The 15156-nt window shown below is 41.2% G+C and overlaps 1 protein-coding gene across 3 annotated transcripts in view; it reads right to left on the reverse strand.

Moving 5' to 3' along the window:
• The window catches only part of HDX (highly divergent homeobox), a 55887-nt gene extending 54968 nt beyond the window's left edge, over nt 1-919 (reverse strand). Inside the window, exon 1 of one of the 3 annotated variants that reach the window (XM_068956822.1) lies at nt 753-919. The gene's annotated coding sequence lies outside the window, so the exon portion shown is untranslated. The remainder of the gene's footprint in view (nt 1-752) is intronic. The other 2 variants (XM_068956824.1, XM_068956821.1) reach the window with 2 other exon arrangements.
• Nucleotides 920-15156: the final 14237 nt, after the last annotated feature.

Raw genomic sequence — 15156 nt, forward strand, 5'->3', positions numbered from 1 at the left:
GGGCTGCGAGCCGCTCCACGACCACCCCGCCGCTTCCGCCTCGGCCCCACGCGTGCTCCCGTGGACTGGGGGGGGGCACGCTGCGAGCGGCGGAACGGCCTCCTCTCTCCCCACACCCAGCTCTAGGGGCGAAGGCGCTCACGGAGCCGCCCCGCGCTGCACGAAGGCTCAGCCCGGGGAGAAGAAGGGGGAAAACGGAAGAAAAACGGGCGGCGCCCGGCCAGGCCCCGGGCGCCCACCGGACGGCGCGGGGTGCGCATGCGCGCCGCTGGTCCGCGACGCCCCCGCAAGGAACGCGGCCGCAGAGCGGTGCGCACGCGCGGGAGTACGTCCCTCAGCGCCTCCCGCCGCGCGGAGTGCGCAGCCGCGCGGCGGCCGCTGAGCGGCGGTCGGAGTGGGGGGGGGGGGGAGGCGCCCCGGCGCGTGCGCAGCCACCCCCCCCCCCGTGCGGCGGGCGGCCGTGCGCGTGCGCAGTGCCCCCACGGCGGCGAAGGGCGGCAGCGCCTGCCGCGGCGGGACCGCTGGGGGAGGCGGAGTGCGCGTGCGCGGCCGAGTTTGGTCCGCGAGCGCTCGCCCGAGCGAGCGCCCTCCCCCACAGCCGGGCCTCCCGCCACGGGGCGGCCTCCCCAGCCTCGGCCCCGCCGGGGCCGGCGCGCCCGCCTTGCCGGCGGGGAGCCGCCGTCCGCGCTCCCCCTCGCAGGGGGCGCGCGCGCCCACGCCGCCCCCCAGCCGTGTGCGCAGCGCAGGCTTACCGTGCTCCGCGGGGCCGGTCTGGGGGGCTCGGGGCTCCGGATTCAGCCGGTTTCGGCTGGGTCGGTCCCGGCGTCACACAATGAAATCAGCGCCTCCGATCATTAATTCTCATCATGATCGTGACGTCAGCGCAGACAGCGGCCAATGGGAGCGTAAGATCAGCGCCGGCCGGGACAGTGCTTGCCCCCGCCCCTCCCGCCCGGGGGGGGGCGCGCGGTGCAGGGAACAGCCGGGCTGCGGGGGGTCGCTGCGGGGAACAGCCCCGCGGCGGGGGAGGGGCGCCGCGCTCTGCCCCCCGCCCCGGGGCCGCCGCGCCTCCATCCGGCGGGCGGCGCCCGCCGCCCCCCGGGGCACCGCCGCCCGCCCGCCCGCCCGCCCGGGCTGGGCTTGCCCCTCGTGAGGGGCCGCGCCGTTCCGCTCCGCGCCTGCCCTGCCCGGCGGGGGCGCCCCGCGTTCGGCGGCGGCGTCTCGGCGACGTGCGGCCGCCAGGGCGGGAGCGCGGCCCGCCGAGAGAAGAGGCTTCGCGACATTTTGTTGCGGTGGCGGAGGAGGCGTGCCCGGTGCGGTCCCGACACCTCGAAAGCGCCACGGCCGATCAGCTCTCCGTGCTGGGAGCGTTATGCTAGGCAAGGAATAAACTTCTGGTTGGCTTGGGATGAATCAGTTTGGTCTCACAAGAAACTAAACGTCGGTCCCTTCACGTGGGCAGCGCAGACCCTACAAGCTCGTTAAGGAGAGACACCTTGCCTTTGTCTTTGCTCGTGTTTGTGCTTGCGTTAGCAGCACGACGGAAACTATTATACGCTAACAATGCTGCGTTCATACGGGAATTAACCCAAACCGAAGCGTATAGTCATCAGCACCAGTCTTCGTTCCGCTTGGGTTTCCCATCCAAAAGGAAATCAAATCAATAAACAAGGATGAGGTCTATACTGCTTATCACTGGCAAGATCACATGGTAGAATAAGTATTGAAAATCGTGCAGAGCCATTGCTTATTGGCTATACTGCCCTAGCACTCAAAAATCAAGTGAGGTTTGAGGCCTTGTTGTGTTCGTAATAACAAAACCTCTATATATGTAGTGTCCCTGCCCTGAATAGGGACTATTTTTGCGCCAAGATGCTAATTGGGGCTATTGGCAAACAATTTTGCAGTTTGAAACAGAAGAAAAATAAAGGTTAATGACAGGGCACAGGGGAGAAAAGCAGACAATCTATGTGTATATTTATTTTGAAATACTATACATTATTAATACTGTTTAAACATTTGAATGCTGATTTTTGACACAGATCTAACTCTGTTTCTGCCCACCTGAAATTTTGTCTTAGTTTTCTATACAGAGGCAAAATGTACTGAATGTTTGTTCATACACAAATAAAATAATGTCCTTCTAGAGACATGAACATATTTAAATACAAATTTTTAAGCAAAAGTCCCCTTTTATAGTTGAACATTACTTCATGTTCTGTCTACATTGTAATTACAGTTCCTTCAAGTCTTAAGATACACCACTCTGTAAAAGCTATGGAAAATCAATTAATAAAGCTTAAGCTGTGCTAAAGGTTTTCTATTATTTATTTTCAGTTAAGTGCCGGTCGACTACCTTACTTTACTTTAACCGTACTGCTTGATGTAGCAAAAGGCAGACCAAGGCAGCTGAAGATTAGCATCAGAGAATTTCCTCCCATTACGCTCATCTTTTCTGGTGTAGCTAAGGCTGATAGCTCTGCTGCTTCCTGATCAAGACCCGCAAGAACTACAGCCGCTAGTTTTGGGGGGAAGTGGGTGCAGTAAGACAGCGAAGGGGCAAGTCACCCCCGTGCCCTCTATCCCAACACCAAAAGGGCATAGACGACCTACTAATGCCCATTTACAACCTTAACTGTTGGCGTGAGGTAGCTTGAGAGTAAGCAGAGGTTTGTATGCCACGAGATAAGTGCTTTGCCTCAGGGACTGTGTTTTTCTATCTACTCATACTTCTGGCAAATTAGGATTATGTGGCAGATTCTGTGTGTGTCTCCTCATCCTCCCTTGCATCCTATCCAGTAACCGTGTGGCACAGAGGGAGCTGGGAGAGTGAGCGGGTCCAAATGAAAGATTGTTTTTCCTGGGTGGGACTGGTTACTGTTGGATCAGCTCATTGACAAAGCTTTGCAGCTACAGAAAAACAGTGCAAGGAAGCAGCTGAGGAGGGGAAAAGAGCAGGACTATTCCTCTGGGCAGCAGCCCACAGTCACGTTGGATTAGGTGTAGCATAAACACCCTGAATCTAATAACAGAATCTTATGGGTCACCCAGCTATTTTAAACCTTAAATCTTCTATTATGCTGTTTTTTTTCTGTTACATATATTCCCTTTGTCTATGTGCCATCAACAATTGCATTGTAAAAATTAAATAAAGCAATCATAAAAACCCTTCTTCACTTTCACAGAAGGTACTGTTTTGGAATTCATTATGGCATCGGTCAAGAGAAATTTGCTAGGCTTTCTTCTCACATGATCTGGGGTTTGGGAAACAAAAAAGGTGAGGCAATTTCTCTAAAATCCAATGAAAAAGATATAATGCTATCTGATAAAATACGGCTTATTAAAGTCTTTTAAAATGTGGAATAATAGAAGGTAGCATTTCAAAGGCTGTTCCCTGACTAACAATGGGCTCACAGGTGCTCCTTCTACAGTTTGTATCAAAAAGTCATAGAATCATTCTTAAAAGGAAACATCAGCTATCTATTTAAGTTATCAAAGAATCAGACTTATGCAGACTTATGGCCACATACAAGATTTATAGATAACAGTAAGAGAAATTTGTCTCAGTATAAAAGGTACAACTGGAGCTTAGGCAGAAGTCTGTATTCAGTAAGCAGAATAGGAAAGAAAAAAAGAGATTAAGGAAACTTGAAAAAATATGGACCCTTAGATTTAGGATAACACCGTTGTGTGGTAGTTACCTACTACTACTGGACGTAGCAGAGTAGAAGAGTTGAGTACACTCCTGTGTACCCAACAATACACAGGAGTTCCTTTACAATATAGAAAAGTAAACAATGCATAGGTTGCAAAAGTTAAGAGAAAACAAAAGTAGAAGGGCTACCTGTTAGAAAACACTGGGACAGACTTGAAGCCAGAAGCTGTATCTCATGTTGACTTCTGTTTAGAAACTCAAGTCAATGCTTTGACCAGAAAGCATTTAAAAATACATAGTGCCTGAGGTGAATGTTTACAGTAGCTGAGTGACTAGCTCCAGAAAGAACTTTATACTATTTACTTACTCCCCTGGTATTGCATCTCAATAAGACAAACCCTCAGGGGAAAACTATGACAGGATGAAATAAACCAAATATTCTTCTACTTCAACCAAAACCATATGCTTTCTGATTCATTAATAACAGATTTAAATTAACAGCGGCTGGCAAATTGGTCCAGTGGTTTAAACAGGAGCCCAGGACATAAAAGGACTCTTTACATGAGGGAATTAGCATCAAAGTGAGACTCTCTGATGTAGCTACTTTGTATTAGCTCATTAAACTAATTAGCTCAGCTTACTGTTAGTTACTGAGCTCAATATGAGTTACTATTTCTACATGGTGGAGAAAGAATTTCTCTGCAATATATGCATTGGGTCGAGTTTCTAAACCTTGTGATAGATAGTTCCTGTTTTAAAGACAACCATTGGGTGTGTCTGTGACATTGTTCCCATATTGAATATAGAATAGCTCAAAAGACCTATTTTGTATTCCACAGTCAGAAATCTAACTATAAAATCAAATAATTCTTCTCCCCAGTCCCATGATCTCTCCCTCATTTCCACCAGACAACAATATTCTCACATGTTTAGTAGTTCATACACGTAAGATAGGTCTCTGTCATGGTGCACAAGTTGCACAAAATGGTGTATCCCTACTTTTAGGCAATTTGCTTATTGCATTGATATAAATTGTAGATAACATCAGGCACAAAGTGATCTCATTCTGTTACTGAATCTATCACCCTCTTCCAAAAAGGAACAGTGTCTAACTTGTGCTCAGGAAACTGTATTGAAGAATCCGATACTGAAAACCCCACAACTATTCTGGTCCTTTTATTCCAGTGCCTCACTGTCACCATTAGCAAAATTTTTGCTAATATTCATCCTGAATCTTCCTTGTTGAAGATAAGCCCACAGAGCAGATTTATTAAATTTCACACTCAGGACTGACTGCTATAGAAACCTCGCTTACTCCTTCCATTTTGTTGGATAACTCTCATAGCAACTTTCTGAGAAGAGTTCTTCAGCCAATTCTGAGACTTTGTTTCCCCAGCTTTGCTGTGGGACTGCTGTGTTTGACCATGCCAAAAGCCTTGCTAAAGTCAAGAATTTTTTACTGCTTCATGTCTCCACAAGGCTCATTATTCTGTCATAGAGGAAAGTTAGATGGCTTTGACGTCATAAATTTTTTAAGAAATCCGAGTTGCCTGCTATTCATTTACTTGTTTTCATCAAAATGTTTATGCAGCTCTTTTTGCTTCAGTGCAATTCACTTTATACAGGTGTAAGTTGCTCAGAAAATCAAGCGGCTCTTTCATAGATTTCCTGCTTGATTAACAGTCACTTGAAATGACACCAACAGGACCTGTCTGTTTCACAGAAACGTTGCACAGACACACTAGAGATTGGGAGGCGCAAGGGCAGGATTACAGATCTGCTAAATCAGGAGATTCCTTGTAAAACAGTGATGGAAAAAGGATTACAGTGTGTAAACCTTAGTAAAAATGTTAATATGGAAAATTCCAGGCAGCTCCTTTTCTGCATCTGAGAACACAGGCAGAAGTAGTGGCTTATGAGATCTCCAAGTTTTCTGACTTCTTTGATCTGAAGAGGCAACTGTTATTTTTGCCACATTAATTAAAATTAATTCTTAATCCTCACCCACTGCATAAACAATGCTTCCATAAACTGAATCTGCAAATACTTCCCTTAAGCTAGTATGCAAAAAGCAGCTGGCACTTGTGGGAAAAAAATTGCAAAAGAGCCTGGCTATGTATGTATTTTAGGGATTTCTTGGGATATTTTTGTGAAATTCAGGAAAGCTGTTTCTTTTTATTACCTTTTATGACTTTTTTATACCTGTTTCTCTTAACCTATTTTTCTTACAATGATCCATGCAAATTGTAGAACACACAAAAATGCTATACACCAAAAATGAAAAAGGACCAAGATAAGTATTTAATGCTTATCTTTCCACCTCTGAAATTGACCTACTCTTAGAAATCTTTATAAATTACTCCTATAGTCTTCTGGACTGTGATGTCTATTCCACAGAATTATACTGTCCATCAGTCTGCTTACAGACTTCGTTATCACAGACTTCCTGAAAGGACGTGTATTTGCTTATTTACTTTCCAAAGTAATAAAAATTTATACCTCACAACCAGTAAATCTTTTCAAAGCCTTTCAGTTTTCTATGGCTGCCTCCTTTTCTTGGGTATACAGGCCAGGATGCAGGTATATGTTTTAAGTCTGAGTGAACTTCAGAGTCATGTTAATTTTCAAATTGTTACAGAAACTTGTTCCATTCCAGTTTTCTCACAGCACCAGTCTCACATTTTTTCACTTCAGTACTTGAAGCATCCTAAGTCCAATATACATGGAACAAAATGACTATTTCTCATTATATTCTCATGCAGAAGTTTTACTTGCGATGGCAAATATCAATTACATGGCCTGGCAAATCCATACAGCCTCATTTTTAGTGATTTAACACTCCACTAAAGCCCCAATTCAACCTAAAGGTGATGCACGAGCAATTCTTCCTTCCCTGTGATTTTTTTTGGAAAATAAGATGAAGAAATATTGAGGGGGAATCTTCAAAGCCTTTATTAGTTTAGGCAGCACCTTCCTTTAATTTGCTTTCTATTATTCCAGACACTAAGAGCGGTTTCCCATTTACTCAGGCTCCCACAAATACATATGCTCCTTCTACTCTAACTATGGGCCCACACTTCTTTTACTGTATGTCCACCAAAGCTCATGTCTACTCCCCTATCACTCGCTCCTCACCTTCATTATGTACTCCTGGTCCTGAAAAGAGATTTTTCCCTGAATACAATGGTTGTTCTGAGTCCTTGCGAATAAAGAAAATAGCCATCATCCACCAGACTCTTCAAGTATTTCTCCCTGGTTCAGTTATCTTGTCTGAATTAGTCAAGTAAACCTTTCTCCACAGTCATAGCATGCCAAAGTAAGGGAAAGACTACATATGAAACTACATAACAGTAAATTTAATTCTAAAAGACATACTGCCATAAAAATAAAGATGAAGACAAAAGCCATGAGGTAAAGTATACAAATAACGTAGCAGCACAAGGCATCCAACACTCCTCAGTAGCCTCATCTTTATGTTGAATAAGGTGCAAAATTTGAGAGATTCAGAGAGAATTCTTTAAAGTAGAAGAGCAAATGGTAAACCAAAATGAAAGGTACTTCCTGAAAGGAAAGCACAGAACTACTGAAACAATAAAAACACCACAACCAGCCCTTTGGACCTCTTCCTAAACTCAGAACCTTGACACGACCTACATGAGTTTCTAAAAGTACAAGATCAGCTAAAAATGCTAGTTCTGTCACTACAGAACCAAAGAAGTTATAGAAATCTGTGATACGCTTTCCATCCTTCATGGACTGATCCATCCATCAACTTGTAGATAGAAGTTCATGAGAAGGTAAAAATAGCAGCAGACTTTTCTGCATAATCCTGTAATTCTTAGTGTAATTACAGTATAATTGTTCTACAAAGCACACATTCCACACTAAGAAAGAGTGCCTCCAGTCTTAAAATTTTTAGGCTGCAAACTTAAAATGTTTACATTCTTTCCCATCTTTCATTCTATATTACCACTAACTCCACCATATGCCATCTTTGAAAGGCTGGCTGTATGTCACACTGATATGCCTCCTGACATTTTTAGAATTGGAATATCAGCTGCATTGCTGAACTGTCATTTCCTCAGTTTGCTTTTTTTTTTTTTATGTAAGGATATAAGGGTTTTTCCCACCCCTGGTCTACAGTAAAGCACATTTTCATCCTTAACTCTTTCATAAAGAATATTTTCTTATGACTATTTTCTTGTGAATATTCCTAAAAGCACAGCATAGTTCCTAAAGTTTAGTGAGACCAAGTATATAGCAATGGAAGTGTCTTCCTCGGAAGAAAACATTTGTCTTTGGTAGATAAAATATCCAGCTTTTTTCAATTTCATGGCAACGCATATATTTTGGAAAAAAAAAAAAAGTAAAATATTAAACCTTGTCACAAACTGCTATCACTCATTAGAAACCTATCCTATTAAGAAATGTGTTAACAAAGTAATCTTCTATTTCTATATTTGAAATAACTATAAAGTTGACATATCCGTAGTTTGTAGCCAAATAATTTTCCCTCTTTACTAACCTTGTCATTTTATTTTATCTACATAAAGAGGTATTTGTGTAAGTGCAAATTACTATTTTCATGGAAAAAGGCCTGCTTTGCAGGCACTGTTATTTGAATCTAATCACTATTTGTTTAAATAAGTCCTACATGTGATAGGACTACATTATTATTTCCAATCTGTTTTTCTTCCTCCATATGTATAATTTTGTTTAATCTCAGTCCAGATAAAATGGAATTAGGTAACATCAAAGGGAAAAGTTTTTTAAAGGTTGGGAAGGTAGTATCCATTTCCCAGTCTCTGCACCTATCCACTGGCAGTACAGTTTGTACTCCTGGGGTACTAGTAGATGCTTCTTGGACTTTCAAGTAACAACCACATCTAGAAAATCCCCTTTTCTCTCCTTTTGGTCAAGACAGGATGCCAAATCTTTTTCAGATACAGGCCCAGTCACTGTCATCCATGCTTTTGTTATCACAAAGCAATGCTGGTCTGCAATTAATCGTGATGCACTTGAAAGCAAGATTTGGTGCAGAAATAGAGTTGTCTGCTTTTGAAAGCAAGATAAGAATACAGGAACACAGGACAGATGTGTTGGATCATATCAAAAGCCTATTTAGCCTAATATCCTGTTTCTGACAATGGCCCACAATGGACATTTTGCATTAGAGAACCAGAACAACTCATGTGCAGTGAGCCACTCCTCATTTGCAATTCAAGTAATCAGCACTTTAGATAATAAGAAATATCGCTTTCATCATATTTTAATGCACCAAAGATGAGCTGTGTGAACTTGAATTTCCTGACCTATCAGGGTATTGCTGTTTGTCACCTGCCTGCTACTCAGGAAATTTCCAGCTATGAAAGCTGGGACATACGCTAAAGCAGGTTTTTTGATGTCACTTTAGTCACATAAAGCATGTGCCATGCTGCTGGGCCCCCAAGAGTTTTCTTCATAACTGTTGATCATCAGTGTTCATCAGTACCAATAACTAACTTTGATCCTTTTATTTTCCAAAGAAAAATAATTTTAAAATAATAATATATTTTGCACTCACAGCACTCACATAGACATTTTGATCCATAGTCTTCTGTCTTAGGAATCCTGTTGCTCCATCCAGTACAACCCTTAATCACTCATTCTCATTCCACTTTACCTATTTCCATATAATAAATAGAATCAAAGATCAGAAAAGTACTGTTAGACCTTGAAAGTAAGTTCCTATTTAAAGCTTTATGTTTCAATAATCTCATTCATATGTCCTTTTTATTATCAGAGATATTTTAGGATAATATTTTATGTTACTTGGAATGACTGTAAGTGAAGTAGCGTTACATTAGTGGGCGTATCAGTGTCAGCAATGGTATGAGTTGCACTCTTGTTCTGTAGTGCATAAAACCAGGGCAACTCTGCCTACTATTAATACTCTTAATACTATTGTATTAAGATAGTCATATCTAGCATATATTTTATTCTGAAAACTTATTTATCCTAAATAAATGCAAAACTGCAAAAATATACACTTGTACATAAAGATATTAATGTGTGGTAAATGATTTGTAAACTACTTCCTTTACAGTGGCATACACAGTGACATGTATAATCATGTCACTCTGTAATATATGCAATTGAGACCTCCAGTTTGGAATACACCTTCCACCATACATTCACATGCAACAATCTTGAGTCAGAATAAGGTCTACCCCACCAACACTTACGATCGCATGCTGTTTAGTCAGCTTGTCACTTGGTTGCATCTAAAAATATCAACAGAAAGCTCAAACAAATGTGACTTGTAATTAACCACCCAACAACTTGGGTTTTTTTTACCATGTGCAGTAACAGTATATATATATAGATAAATGGATAGCACTGATGCATGATGGTGTCTTAGCTCACCTGTAATGACTCCAAAAATCATTTAAATTAGCAATTAGAATCAAAAAAGGTGCAATCAGTGGCATCTGGAAAGAGCAGACAGACTTACATACTGCAGTCGAGTCTTGTCTTTCTAATGTAAAGGTTAAAATGCCAATAAGCAGAGTATTATAGGAACCTGATGTGATCACAGATTAGCGTGTGTCAGCGCCCACGGGCACTAACGGGCCTTACTGGCCCTCTGCAGCCCCACCTGAGACCCCCCACCCCTACCCAGGTCCGGATCCCATTTCTGCCCAGCTCAAGGCTGTCAGTCCCAGCTCCATGATGCTGTAGCAGCACCGGTCTCCAGCTCTGCCACAGTCCTGCCTGCCCATAGGCTCCATCCTTGGCCCGTCTCCATCCCCATCACCACAGAGGTGCCTGATGCCCAGGGCCGGGGCTGCCCCCAGCTGCCCTGCTTCCTCATGGGGCGGTGGGATGGGCCCTGGCCCTGCCCTGAAAGCACTGGGACCCCCCACGGCACCTGGATCCCAGGGAGCCGCCAGCCCCTGCAGCGCCCTGACATGTTATATGAAGAGTAAACCGATCCTTTTGGTATAATACAGAAAATAATTTAATAGCTGCAAGCAGTCTATTTCAATACATATCCAGAAGCAGAAACTGCAGCAACCTGTCACACTACACAGTTGATGGATTTGCTTGGAGGACCTACCTCACCGCAGTGTCTTGGATCCACAGCTAACAAGAACTGTGTAGCTTGCTGCAAACCAGCAAGCTTAAGCTTCCATTATGCAATTGATTTCTAACTGTGGGAATTAAAAAATTGAGAGTGAAGCCATGGTCAACATGTTATACTTTTACAATTTCAAAGAAAACATTACTTCAAAGTACAGAGTTTTTTAACAGCAAAACGAAAACTAGACTAAAAAGGAGATACCCAACTTTGTTCACTAAGGGAAAACGGCAATGAAATATGGCAATGAATGTCTTCAAGAATTAATGTTCTTTTGTAAGTATAAAGCATGGAAATAAATAAATAAATATTCTTTGTCATCGATCAGATGTTGTAGGTACAGCGCAACAAACTGCATGTCTCTGATGCTTAGCAGTGGGAGAGATATGCTTTATATGTCTTAGAAAAGGGAGAGAAAAGTGGCTTTGTGCCATACCACAAACATATTTTTCCCTGAGCTACTTGATATTTCTACAGACACAGTTCAACATTGTGCAGGTTTGCAAAAGCAGTGGTGTAGCACTGTTTCCAGGCTAACTAGCTATGCCCTTCAGCAAGGATTAGAAAAGATTTGAAAGCATCTAAAGCCAGGGAGGATTCAATAAAAGCAAATAGCCCAACTTCTATGCCAGCCTCTATTGCCTGGGATTGTACTTAACCAGGATCTGTATCTGCTGCATTGATAGCCATTAATGTAAGTCATTTTATTTTAGCTAAACGTTTGTAAATGAACGTTCCGTATTTGTAGCATCATTTGAGAAAGAAAAAAAGGAATATCTTACCAGCAACATTGTTATCTGAACTCTACAGAAACATTTAGACCTTTCAAACTAAACGTCAAGTTGTTCCATCTGAATCAAATTCTTGCAAATGGAAGATAACTGGCATAACCACTTTCCAAGTAAAACCAGCCCCTTACGCTTTGCTTAAATGGTATTAATACGTGAATATATTCTACCTGACACAGCCCATCATTTTTATTCCTGCAAGAAGGAAAGAGGGAGTTATGAACCCAAAGGATTTCTTAGTTCAAAAAACAAAAGTCTTCATGGACATAAGTATGTTAGAGAAATTCTGATGAATGCTTCTTTCATAGGAATTGGATAGTTTAATCAAGAAAATTGAATATAGAGAAAACTCTTGAAAAAAGGAGGAATGTCAGGGAATAATAACAAAATCTGTATGCCAGTCAGACTTACAAACCTGTATGATCTCCATGTCATTCCTAATCAGCCTGCCTCCTAGATCACCTCAACCTGCCTCAGAGTCAGGCACATCAGATATTTGTGGTTCCTTCGATCTGGGACAACAGTGCTCAGACTTCATTCCTTTTTGTGAAACGCTGTCATAACTATGAGAAACAATTAAAATAACTTTCCCCTTTTCATTCAGCATCTTATGTACAGGTGCAGCTACAGGAAACAACTATTGCACACACATTTTGTTTCTCAGATATGTTGGTGCATAAGAGCCAATAGACTAGCTGTGCAGTCAGATGATTGCTGCTGTCCCGACAGAAGTATTTACTGAGACTGTACCCATTTAAACTACCTCTCTGCTGATGAATCAATCCTCCATGCTTAAAAGATACTTGAAAAGAAGTTCAATAATTCTTCATTGTCTAGAATACTGGTTTAAAGTTAGACCCTTATATATTATTTTTATTACATGCTGAAAGAAAATATGTCAAGTTTTAATATTCTGCTTTTAAAAACAGTATTGTGGATGAACTTAATCTGCAAGAATATATTTTTGGAATAGGTTGTTGCAAAGTTTTAGCCATAGAGTAGTTATGTTTCAAAACACAGAAAAGTAAAATCAGCCTGAGAGAGTGTTTTACCCAAAACAAATGTAGAGGCAGGGCAAAAAAAAAAAAACAAAACATGATAAAGGTTACCAAGACAATCTCTAAGTTCTCTAGAAAGATCTGTATCGCTACTGTGGTGCCTTCATTTCATATAATCGTGGTTCAGTTTCACCCAAATTTTAATCTCCTTTTGGATTCTCAGCTATGAAAAGCACAAAACTAAGGATATCACAGTTCAATTACCTTTTTTTCCCCACAGCCCTGTCACTGACCAAATAGGTGAAAGTTCTGATGTACACAACAGCCACTAATTTGTTTCTCATTATACCCTAAATTCAGTAGAACAGAAAGTCTGATCTAGAAGCGAGCCAGTGGCGAAACCAGATCTGAAAAACCATTTTGGCATCACTAGAATTTTCTCTAGTATTCTTAGAAGGAAGTTCTATCAAGAAGCACATAGAAAAGATAGAGAATGTTTAAAAGTACATTTGAGGCTTGTAAACGCATCTCCCACATCCATCCCCACTCCTTCCACCTACTGTAATTGCCAGCACATAATACTAAACAAGGAAAAATGTAGCTATATATTGCCTTAATAAAAGTGACAAAAACACCAAAAAAGACCGTGGAAAAGCTTTAAATGATAGGACAAGATCACCTATTTGGAAGGCCAGGCTTTGTGACTTTCTTTAAAACCAGCCTCCTGTTAGGTACTCACATTTATCTGCAAGAATAAGTGTAACCCTCTAAACATTGAAATATTTATTACCACAGAATTTCAATGCTGAGATTTCTAAGTGACAGCAAAAATAATAACAGTGAGGTAATAAACTTTTAATTTTTATCCGCTGTAGGGGGATAGGCCATGTAGTAGGCATAATCCACACGTAAGTCCAAACTCAGGAACGTGCAGCAATATATGCATAAAATTATAGTCTTAGTCAGCAAAGGCCAAAGTATATGTTGAAGGACTGCACTGAAAAGGGTGGGCTGCTGAATCAGGGTCACACTTCTTACTTATAAGATAACTATGTGTAGTTTTCTCTATTGCTTCCTCCCAGCAGAGAATTTTTCCAGTGTCTTTCCTGCTAGGTATGACTGTGAGTACAGAAGCACAGGGAGAGCCATGCTCAGCTGCAGAAATATTTTTTGAATCAGTCCACAAGTGTGGTAACTTCTGATATTTTTGCAGATCCATTGGTTCAGGGAATCATTTGATTTAGAAAAGATCTCTAGCAAGTTACACAGCTCACCCTTCTTGTATTGTGGCAGGAAGAATGTCATTAGTCTTTCCCCATCCCTACCAAATGACCCCGGATTTTTCAGTGCGAGTAATTCAGTTTAACATCCTATTTCCCATACTCCAAATCAACAGCAAATCTTTGCTGCTAGAATTCTGTGCAAAAAAAAAATATACACACACACACATATATATGCATATGCATATGCATATGCATATGCATATGCATATGCATATACACATACATACACATATACAGATTTGAGGGTGGGCTTTTTACCATGCTCAACATGCTAGTTGTCTAAATTGCAAACTGTAGCCTTGTACAAGTGTCTCAGGAACAAAAGAGGAGGAAACTACTATTTAAATGAATGATATTAATCAAAGAGGAGAATGAGAAAGAAGCTACAAGGCTTCAGTAAAAACCTGTGTCTAGGGAGGCAAGGGTTAACGTGCATAGGAAAAGTTAGCTGCAGTTCATTTTATTTTACCTTGTACTATCAAGCAGAACTCCTAGTTGGAAGCGCTATTCCTAGCACGTTTTCTTTTCTGAGTATGTAACAAATGAAGTCACATATTCAGAGCATTTCCATCAACAGCTTATATAAACTGTGCATAGCAATGTAGTTTCTACATTTTATTATACATTTTTAGAGATTTATTAGGGCTTGTACCACGCTTTTATGTGTTTAACGTTTTCCATATCTGGCAGTGCATTGACTGGCTAATTACCAGTTGATGACTTACTGAAATAAAACAAAAATTCCACCTAGAATACAATTAATTATATTGCTTACTCTTTTGAATGATTTTCCAGCAATCAGGGACTTCTATAGTGCATTTGTAAATTGGTTTTTTTACCTTTGTAGCACTAAAAGTTCTGAGTTGCATTTTTAAAGAGATACAAAGAAACAGATGAGCAACAGAATTGCTATTTCTGTATCTAGCTAGATTTGCCTTTGTCTCCAAAATTTTTTAATAAATCTAAAATAGAATGTCAGTTAATCATGCCAGATAATAGGTTTTACTTTGAATATAATATAGTAAATATTCACCTTCTTTTTGGATAAAATGGTACTAAAAAGTCTATGGCAGCTTTCACCACCATCCCTGAAAAAGATTCTAGGACAAATTATTAAACTTTTCATTCATAGCACTCAAAATTTAGCAAGGTATTTAAGAGAAGACAGCATATTTTTGTCAATAATAATGAAATTTCACTCTTGAAGGAGTAATTCATCTAAGAGCTAACAGAAAAAGCAGCAGATGTAACATTAACATAATAATATTTGATATAGAAATATATGATTTTTCTAAGCCAACTAGGAAACATG

Source organism: Struthio camelus, chromosome 11, assembly GCF_040807025.1.
Source record: "Struthio camelus isolate bStrCam1 chromosome 11, bStrCam1.hap1, whole genome shotgun sequence".
Lineage (NCBI taxonomy): Eukaryota > Metazoa > Chordata > Aves > Struthioniformes > Struthionidae > Struthio > Struthio camelus.